This window comes from Cibotium barometz, unplaced genomic scaffold (genome assembly GCF_041138505.1).
Source record: "Cibotium barometz isolate CiBa-2024 unplaced genomic scaffold, ASM4113850v1 ctg461, whole genome shotgun sequence".
Lineage (NCBI taxonomy): Eukaryota > Viridiplantae > Streptophyta > Polypodiopsida > Cyatheales > Cibotiaceae > Cibotium > Cibotium barometz.
In genome coordinates, this window is record NW_028229443.1 from 117,151 (window position 1) to 127,125 (window position 9,975).

Consider the following 9,975-nt stretch of genomic DNA (forward strand, 5'->3'; position numbering starts at 1 on the left):
ATTCGTGCTATTTAAGAAATTGTTCGACTTTGTTAGTCTTCGTGGGACATAGCTGTAAGAGGGCTTTCTCATCGCCAAGTTAACTTGGCCAGTGAGAATGCAAAAAAAAAAAACGTCTTCTGCTTTGAGTTCCCATGGAGGTGTCATGATGAGAAGGGGGGCCAAGTTCTCAAGGGAAAATGGTAATTGTGCTTATTATGTTTCTAAAGGCTATGTTATCTCATATATAATAAATGCTTCCTATGCCAAATTAACTTGGCTGTTGTCACAATAGGTGCTAAGGAGCACGACCCCACTATAAATGCGTCTTAGGCCAAATTAACTTGGACGTTGCAATAGGTTCTAAGGAGCATGATCCCACGCTACAACAATGATTCAATACTCATAAAAGGTAATTGCCAAGAGATCTAATTCATAGTATTACACAATCCTAGCATGGACCGACCAAGGGATAGGTTTGAACCAGATAGGCGATGTAGGGTCTAACATGGGCTAGTTGGGAGAATGGATTAATAATTCCATGAAGTTTCTGAAAGGTAGGTTACTAAGAGAGGCATGGGCCTATAGAAGCAAGTGGGGATGCGAACATTTGAGCATATAGAGTTGTGTGGCTCTAGATCTAGTCTAGCCCAAGAACATGATGTGGCTTGCCGAACCTTGGATGCATGGTGTGGAAAGCATCTTGTATTATGCATTGGGACACCTCGCATTGCCAACTTATTTCTGCAATGCATTCGGATATATGGTTGGTGAGTCTGCCTCATGTTTGTTTCACAATATGTGTATATGTGTGTGTGTGTTGGTGTTCCATATGGAGGAAGATATTAAGAAGAGGTGGTCTCAATTGGTATGAGGTATATGACATACACGATTGTTCGTTTGCAACAACTAGCTTTTTATACGGGTTATTAATTTAACTTAATTCTCTAGAGCCTGCTTGAGAGGGGCTGTTAAAGCTACAGCGGCAATCGGTTACATGTTGCTATGGCAAGGCAGAAGTGGCCAGTTTACAGACGGCGGGTGGGTCGTGCCCTGGCGCTAGGCATGGAGCCCAAAACGGTGATGTGCTAGAGGAGTGTGGACTGGTTACTGCTTTGGCAACCTGGGCTCTGGGAAGCGCTGTAGTGTGGGAGACCTAGCGGGTTTCTCTCCGGTTGCCACTTTTAAAAGTGAAGAGCAATGACGAGGCTGTCATGTTGCACCTGGCAAAATTTTCCCGCTTCCCTCCGTCAAATAGGCATCAAGCAAATCTGGGTGATTGGGGAAATCAATGCATGGGCTTTTGCTATCAAATAGAGATTACCAAAATTAGGGTTCAAAAAAGAGATAGGAAGTATGCTCAAGTTAATAGATTGGTAAAACTGATCAATGAAGGGAGAGAGCAATTTCACGAGGATGAGTTGCTTCAAGCCAAACCTGACACCTCAAGAGAGAGGAGGAAATCAGCTATCAAAACCTTCACCTTTACATCAGAGAATTGTGGGTAGGAAAAGTTGATAGGCCTTCAAAAGAATTTTTCAAAATCCTCAAGAAAAAGAATGAAAAGGAGAGAGATTGTCCCTATGTTGCTCAATAAGGACGGCAGTAGAGTTAAAACCCTTGAAGACAACTTTTAAATAGCTCACAGCTTCTATGTTGATATATTGAGCTACCCTCTTGTTAGATCTCCAGAGAGAACAAAGACCTGTGTCCATATAGGCAAATGTAGAAAAAGAGCTATCCCTAAGTATGTAGTAGCTGCCACATTTTAGAAGGGGACTTCACCATTGAAGAACGTAGCACCAACATCGATTCTCTCAAGAGTGGAAAAGGCCCGAGCCTAGATATTGGGCTCCCATCTAAATTTTACAAAACCTTTAAGGAGTGGCTTCTTCACCCCTTACTGGAAGTTTGGAAGGAAGTAGTCCATTTGGTGCTCTCCCCCTATCCATTAATTGAGGGAGTTATTAAATTGATTCATAAAAGAGAGAATGATATTCTAGCCAATTGGAGGTCTCTCCATGACCCCATTGAGGAGTGGTAGGAGTAATTATTCTAGAGTGGGACTTATCACCCCAGTGATAAGATCCCATAAACCCATAAGGATATTCTAACCACTATGAAACTCTAGAGGGAGTTATTTGACCCATCTAATTTATCTTCTTTAAAAAAAATACAAAACAAAACATTGGATGAGTTGTTGGCCATAACTAACTACTGTTGAATCTGAGAAAGAGAGATGTTGAAAATAGTTTGAAATGAAATCATCAGATGCTAATGATTGATATTGTAAATCTACAATCAAATTGGATGATTGAAGTCTGGAGTTGAATTGGATGGTCCTAGACCGGTAGATGGTTGACATCCACAATAGAATCGAGCAATTAAGGAAGTTAAATCGCTTGATTAAAGAAGTGAAATTACTAATTGAAAAAGTGGACTCGTTGATTGAAAAAGATGAATTGAATAATCAAATAAGTGAAATTGTCGATTAAAAAAGTTGAATTGCTGATCAAAGAAGTGAAATCGAACGATCAAATTGAGTGATTGAAGAACTCAGATCATTGGTCGAGCAATTGAAGAACTCGAATCATCGATCGAGCACGATTAATATTAAACCAAATAGCAAACTCAACATTAAACAGAAAATTAGAACATGGACTCCCCATTACATAAATGAAAGTCTTTACAATCAAAGGGTAAGCTCTTTGTAGTCAATCACTTCACTAGAGTGATCAATCACATAAATGTGCCAACTCTAGTTATGGTTGTTTCTTATATCCATCATGACCATTGGTATTCGTTATAGGTTTTATACTAGAGCCCCTCATGTTCCATCCACTCGATGTTCTATTGTACGAGGTAATTTTGATTATGTTTTTCTATTATAAGATTTTATTTATCGATGTGTCGTTATGTGCAGGTCCTTTTGAGATTTTATTTTGGTGATAGAGAACCTTAAATGAAGTTTGCAAAGAAAGGACTTTGTCTACAATATGACCAACCAAGCTTACTTTGAAAATCGAACGATCACTTTGAGTCACCTTCGCTTGCAAGCGTGGCACCTCTATAATCTCGGTGTTTGTATTAAACACAAGGCAGTGCCCAACACTATCCCGAAGACGTTTGACCTTGCTTGATTTGCAAATCGTACAAGTGCTTGCAAGCAAGACGTTGTTGATGTTTAGAAACTCTAGGGTGCTATATATCTGTGGACGAGAGAAAGAAGTTTAAGAGGAAGTTCCAAAACTACACATGTTAATGAAAAAAAAATGTTAAAGATAGAGTTTCTAAACTATATATGCTAAAGAGATAAGAACTCCTCAAATTACATGCTTGCTGTATTGAAGAGAAGCAACTTGGCATTGGAACACACTCTCCAAAGTTGCCTTCAGCTTTGGGCTGAGTACGAGGGTGAGTATTGTATTATCCAAGACCAACAACACATTTGCACGGCCCATAAAAGCTCCAATATTTCAAGCCACAAACATCACTATGTCACCATTTTCAAACCGTGAAACAATATGTCGAAGTAGTCTTTTTTGCGATCATTAACAAAACTTAGCTACGTTAAACCACAATTAAAAAGGAATAAATAAGCAATGAGGCCAGCCACAATAAGAAATTCGCAACAAAGCATACATCAACTTTAAAAAGCTGTCAAACACAACTCACTATTGCTCGCTCACTAGATGTTGGACCATCAGCAAACACAAGCTCTTCCAAAACACCCCCTGATTGTTTTTGCGTGTTGGTGACACGAACAACAACAAATGCAAGTGTACTTTGATAGTGTCTAGTACCACTAGAATACAATACTTGAGCCTCGTTTAAGAAAGGCCTAATCTTAGTCTCAGAGCAGAAAATTAATTGGGCAATGAAAGGCTCGACTTTGATGATTAGGGTGGTAGCATCTAAGTACAATGAAAACAAGGACATCCCACCATCAACCTTGTTTTTGTGCTTAACGCATGCACCTTCAATTCTGATGTAGTCATCTACCCAAAGCTTGTCTATGTAGTGCGAGATGTTATGAGTGTAATAGTGTCTACACTAGCCTTGTCTACAAGATCAAGCTTAAAATAACGAGTATACTTAGCTTCTTGAACACTTTGTTTGTAAGTGCCATAGCGGTTTAGAAGCTTGCCCTCGAAAAAAGGTGAGCACTACGTTCTAAGATATCAGAGATAAGAAGCGTAGAGGGTTTTGCTTGAGAAAATGGCACTAGAGAAAGATTAGGATTTGCCTTAGGTAGAGGTACACTAGTAGGCAAAGAAGGACCAGAGGATTTAGGTGTAGCCTTACATGGAGATAAAGATGTGCCAACTTCTAAAATATGAGACACGTGATGGAGAAATAGTAAAATTACTTGGACTATTGCCCTCAGGTATAGCCTTGAGTGGAGATGAGGATGCACCAACTTCTACAATTTGAAAAGCAGATGATGGAGGTGCATCACAGTTGGTAGCTACCATACAGCCACATCAGACGACACAATCACATGAAAAAAAGCACAAAAAAAACATAAACGTTGAACTCAAGGGCTCATACGTGGACAACCACATTAGAAGACACAAGCGCACAAAAAAACGTATTAACGTCCATCAAATTAAACGCTGAGACTTGAATAAAATATTCCCTTCTACAACACGCCAAGTTCGCCAGCCTGCACCAAAATACAACAAATTAAGAGCCCTTTGAATCTACGTGGAAAGAGCAAATTGGTGTTTACAAAGAGATTGCATATGGCAAATTACAAGATGAACGAGCAAAAAAAAAAATGCTAAAAAAAGTGTTACACAAACAATCGCATCAAATAGTGGCCACTTTAAGAGAGAATGATGCAGGTCACGATACTTTGAAAAGAACAAAGGGGAGAAAAGGATTGATGTGAGTGTGGGGAAGGAATTATTCTTTTAAGCTTTTTGTAAGAAGAAGAAAAAGAATTTAGTCACCGCGGATTTATTATGAGAGCTCTAGGGCCGAGTGCCTAGATCCTTATTATTATATTTATTATATTTAGTTTAGTATTTATGCATCCTTAATATCGTGGGACTGGAAAACAATTCCTCAAACCTTCCTCATCGTTAAAAGATTATACGGTGTTTAGTGCCTGAGTGTGCAATTAAATTAGAAAAAACAATATGCTAGAAAAATAAAAACTCAATGAATTTTCTCACTAAACTTTGAAGTTTACAAACTTAGAGGATAAATGCCTTGGATAGAAAGCAAGAGGGTGATGGCGATACAAAAAAAGAGATAAGAACACAAGTTGAGAAGTCTCCATCCCTCTACACACAAAGGGAGGACTCCATGAAACACTACGTTCAATTTAACTTTGAGGAAAAAACATGGAGGATAAACGCCTCGGATAGAAAGCAACAGGGTGATGGCGACTTCAATTACTTCATTTGGATTTCATATATTGTAAAAATAATTAAGAGCACCTCAGCAAAAAGAGCACATCAAAGTGCATAATTTTCATAGGTTCATGTAATGCAAGGGAGTGCAAGTCAGTGCTCACAATCATGCAAAATGCAGAAAATATGAGAGTGCAAAGAATGTAATGAACTTGCCATCAAAGTGATTAAGAAAGCCATTAAATCCTGCGTTGCTAAGTGGTTACCAAAAGATTAAAGAAAACAAAAGCCCCACTATTACATCTAATCAAGCATGTAATTACTTTACTTCTAAAGATTAAAAAAACGCACAATCTATGAACGACGCATAGAGAAAATGTAAAACTTTAGATGAAAAAAAGAAACGATTGCAGCGAAGAGGTCGAACGGCTATCAAAGAGAGAGAAAACAAGTTAAAAAAATAACGAGCTAAGCTCTGGAGAAGAGCAGCAAATACTGGAGAGCACCAAATATTGTGAGGAGAGAATGGGAAAATGAATTGCATGAGAAAATGAAATGTAATTAAAACACCACGTGTTCAAGCGTGTGAACATGTGGTGTTAGGTCCTTCAAACGTTCATATAATTAACATATTCGTGTTATATATTAGAGTCTTTGAAACCTGCAAAAGTAGCTGGCCAGCATTTAATACCTAAAATAGTAGGAAGGCAACAAGGCAAAACCACTATACACAATGCCAAGGCCTTTGCCCTAGGCAGACCAAAAAGCATGGCCATCTCTTGGCTGTGCAATTGAAAATAGCTTTAAACTTTAGAATAAAGAAAAAAAGAAAAAGAAATCTAACAGATATTTTACTAGTTCTGTCCCAAATAACCAGAGTACCAAGAAAGAGGAGTCTACGATTATCATCCATGAAGACGTCTCACTTATGGATCTTTGTAGATTTAATCTTGACTAAGATTCATGTCTCAATGCAATTGCTTCAGATAGTTGGTATTAAGAGTGGTGATCAATGCAAGGATGCAACACAAAGATGGAAGCAGGAAAACAAGAGACTTGACATTCTTATTTAGGGCTCTTGTAGAGAGTTCCAAGTTGTGGGTGAGTGTGGGAGTGGACTTGAGAATAATCCCACATGGGAAGTTTTGGGAGTTTTAGGAGTTTTAGTATAAATAGTGGCTCATTTGAGAGCTCACATACACTTTGGGCTGAACTCATGCTTGAGCTCTCTTGAGACTAGCTCTCCCTCTTGTTCATAGAGGTGCAAGCTCTTCTCTCTCCCCATCTACACTATTGTATGAGCAATGCTCTTCTAATTCAATGCAATGAGATGATGTTTTTCTCTCTTCTCATCTCTATTCTCTAGTGTGCATGCTTCTTTGTTGATGCTTGTGGATTCTCTATTAGGCTTTGTGTGGTAGTGGATTCAAGCTTAAGCTTCTCCATAGCTTGTAGCTTATCCATGGCCAAGGCATTGCTTGAGTAGTGAATGAGAATGTATGTTTATTTCAAGTTCCATTAAGCTTCAAGGTTTGTGTGCATGCTAGGGAAGTAAGTGCTTGAGAATGAAGTGTGCTTTGAGCTTGTGTGCTTATGAGTGAGCTTGTGTGTGCATTAGCTTAGCTTTCTTCTTGTATTGGATGTATGAATGAGGTGAGTGTTGAGAATCCATTGCTTGAATGTGTGTGTGTGGTTGAGTAGAGTGTGGTCTAGTGGTCGGTAAGTATAAGCTTTTCTCCATTCATGGATAAGCTTCTGTGCACCGGTACAGGTTGAATCCCTAGCTCCGAAAGGGATGCAAATCCCATTGGATTGAGCTACACACGGATCATGCTACTCTTGCTACAAGTGTAAAGAGTCTTCCGTCTCTCCATTGGTGTCGATACCGAGGAGAAGACTCAAAACCGGTTGAGAAGCTTGCATTACTACCACTAATTCTTTTTGTTTTTAGGTTTAGGGTTAGCACGAGTGTGGAATCTCGAAGCTAGTGATTAGAAGAGAAAAAGTAGATTAGTACTTACTTGTGCGGTTGAGATCTACTCCCGCTAATGTTTTTTGTTTATTGCAATGCTTTCATTCATGTTTATGCTTTCCATGGTTGCTTTCATTGTTGTGTTCATGTTTTGTTCATAGATTAGAGTTAGAAAAATTAGTTTTAAAGTGCTTTTTATTTGCTGTTTTGTATTAAGAGAAGCATAGGATTAGTGTAAAGTTAGTGTAGCATAGATTAGTGAAAGAATAGACATTAGTCTAAAAAGATTTTAGTTAGTTTTGAATTTCTGCGCTTTTTGTTAATTAGTGTAGCTAAGTTAAAGATAGATTAATTAGTTAGTAGAGAGAATAGATTAGTGATTAGTGCAGGTAAGTAGCTCATTGTTTAGAACATAGAGTAGAAAAGATTAATTTGAGAGTAGCTTAGTTCTTAGCAGAGGAGGAGAAAGAGAAGGCGAAGGTGCGGCGAAGGACGCAGCAGACAGAGAAGAAGAGGCGGAGCTGAACGCAGCAGAGAGAGAAGGCGAGGCGGAGGTGAACGCAGCAGAGAGAGCGGCGGCGGTGGCGTCAGTAGAGAAGAGCACCGAACGTCAGAGGAGGAGAAGGTGATAAGGTTGAGAGGCTGAACGTGGCCGCAACAGATTCGAAGGCGGTGGCGGCAGCTGATTCGCATTCGAAGGCGGTGGCGGTAGCTGATTCGCATTCGCATTCGCAAAAGATAAGGTAAGCAGTGGCGGCACAGGTGATAAGGTTAGTTTTTTATTTTTTATTTTTTATTTTATTTTATTTTATTTTAGTTTTTGTTTTTTGGCTTTATTTTGGTTAATCTTTATTTTTTTTAAAATCTACAATTTTTGCATACTAGGCAATTTTCATGTTTTTAACATTTTTTTAAAAAAAATAATAAAAGAATTAAAAAATAATTAAAATAAAAATAATTAATTTTTTTTTATAAATTATGTGTTTTCTTTGGAGTCCACATTTTTTGCATATTCTGCATTTTTTTTAAATTTTTGTAATTTTTTACATAATTAGTGTAATCTACATAATTAGTATTTTTAGCATAATTTATATTTTTGTGTAATTATTAAAAAAAAGAAAAGAAAAGAAAAGAAAATAAAATATGTATTTACACACACATTCATGTTAGTTGCATTTAGTAGTTAGGTAGGGTTTATAAATATATATATATATATATATATATAAAATCAAAAACTGAACACAGCAATGTGCTAAAAATAGCATATACATCTACGCTCGGGAAGAATACTAGGGGGACGTAACACTAGTACACCATCTAGGATAACCACTCAAGGGAGCAGCACTCAATCGGTTGTTGTTGGCAACTTGGAGAGCATTCTCGAGACATCTTCGGAGTCTCAAACAGAGAGCCTCTTAAGAACCGCGAGTGATATTTCAATGGATGTAAACAAGTCATTTAGCATGAATAGACCATCCACACCCATTGGTATGGCAGATTCTGCTAATCCATTTGAAATCCCAGATGGGGAGTTGATTGACAACATGAGACTCCATTTCTTGTATGCAAATGCGCATGGCGGTGAGATCTACAAAGATCCAATGAGCCGGTTTGTTGTTAAAATTGCAGACATTCATTCTGCGTTTGAACCAACACCATGGGTAAACTACCAAGACGATATGTACATGGGTAGAAATGGAGTACGCTACGAGGTCACCAAAAATCCTGAACAAGGGGATGTTTTGGGTGTACTTCAACCTAGCTCACAGCAAAGCAGAAGAAGGAGCTTCCATCGGACCCAAATGTGCCAGGAACATCACGCAGACCTGGTACGCCCATTTCTTTACTTGAAGAATTGTTTTCCGATAGGAATTGGGAGGATAGAGAAAGAACGGGAAAAGAAAAAGAGACCAAGAAAAAACCCATGGGACATAGTAAAAGAAATTCCATTAGTTAAAATCTATCAGGACGACCCAATTAAAGAGGTGTATAGGGATGTGGTAGAAACCTACTATGCAACCACCAAGCACCCGAGCTTAGAGCTTCCAGTCATGCATACAATAACTGTAGAGTATCTAGAAGGTTTCACTAAGCGTGTTCATGATAGATGGGGGAACGACTTTAGAACCCTTGAATGGCCAGAGGTTAGGGAAATGATATGGAAAGGAAGGCTCCTTTTTACTGAGGTGTCTACCTTAGACACGGCACGTCCAGATGAATCTGCCTTTCGAGGAGAAACACTAGCACCACCATGGGCTAGAACCCCAAGTGTGGCTCGACCAGCACCTTCCATGCGAACAACTGCTAAAGGACCAGTCTTTCCAATGATTGATCCTACGAGGAGACCCGAGGCTATTAGAGAATCTAGGGGAGAAGAAAGACCACGAGCAAGTGGATATGTACCTCCAAGAGAACCCCATAGACCAAGTGAACTGACATTTGAAGAGCCTAGAGTTAGAGGCCGAGACTCATATAGGAGACATGACGATGAATATTCTAGAAAAGTGAGACCATCTGCGCTGCAAAAGCTTGTCAAGAAGTATGATGGATCCGGTGACCCCTATGACCATATAGCAGCTTTTAAGCAAGCTATACATGCGGAGCAAAGTCACGGATACGCATACACAAATCGAAGGATTTGGCTTGATGCTAGAGAGTAAGTCT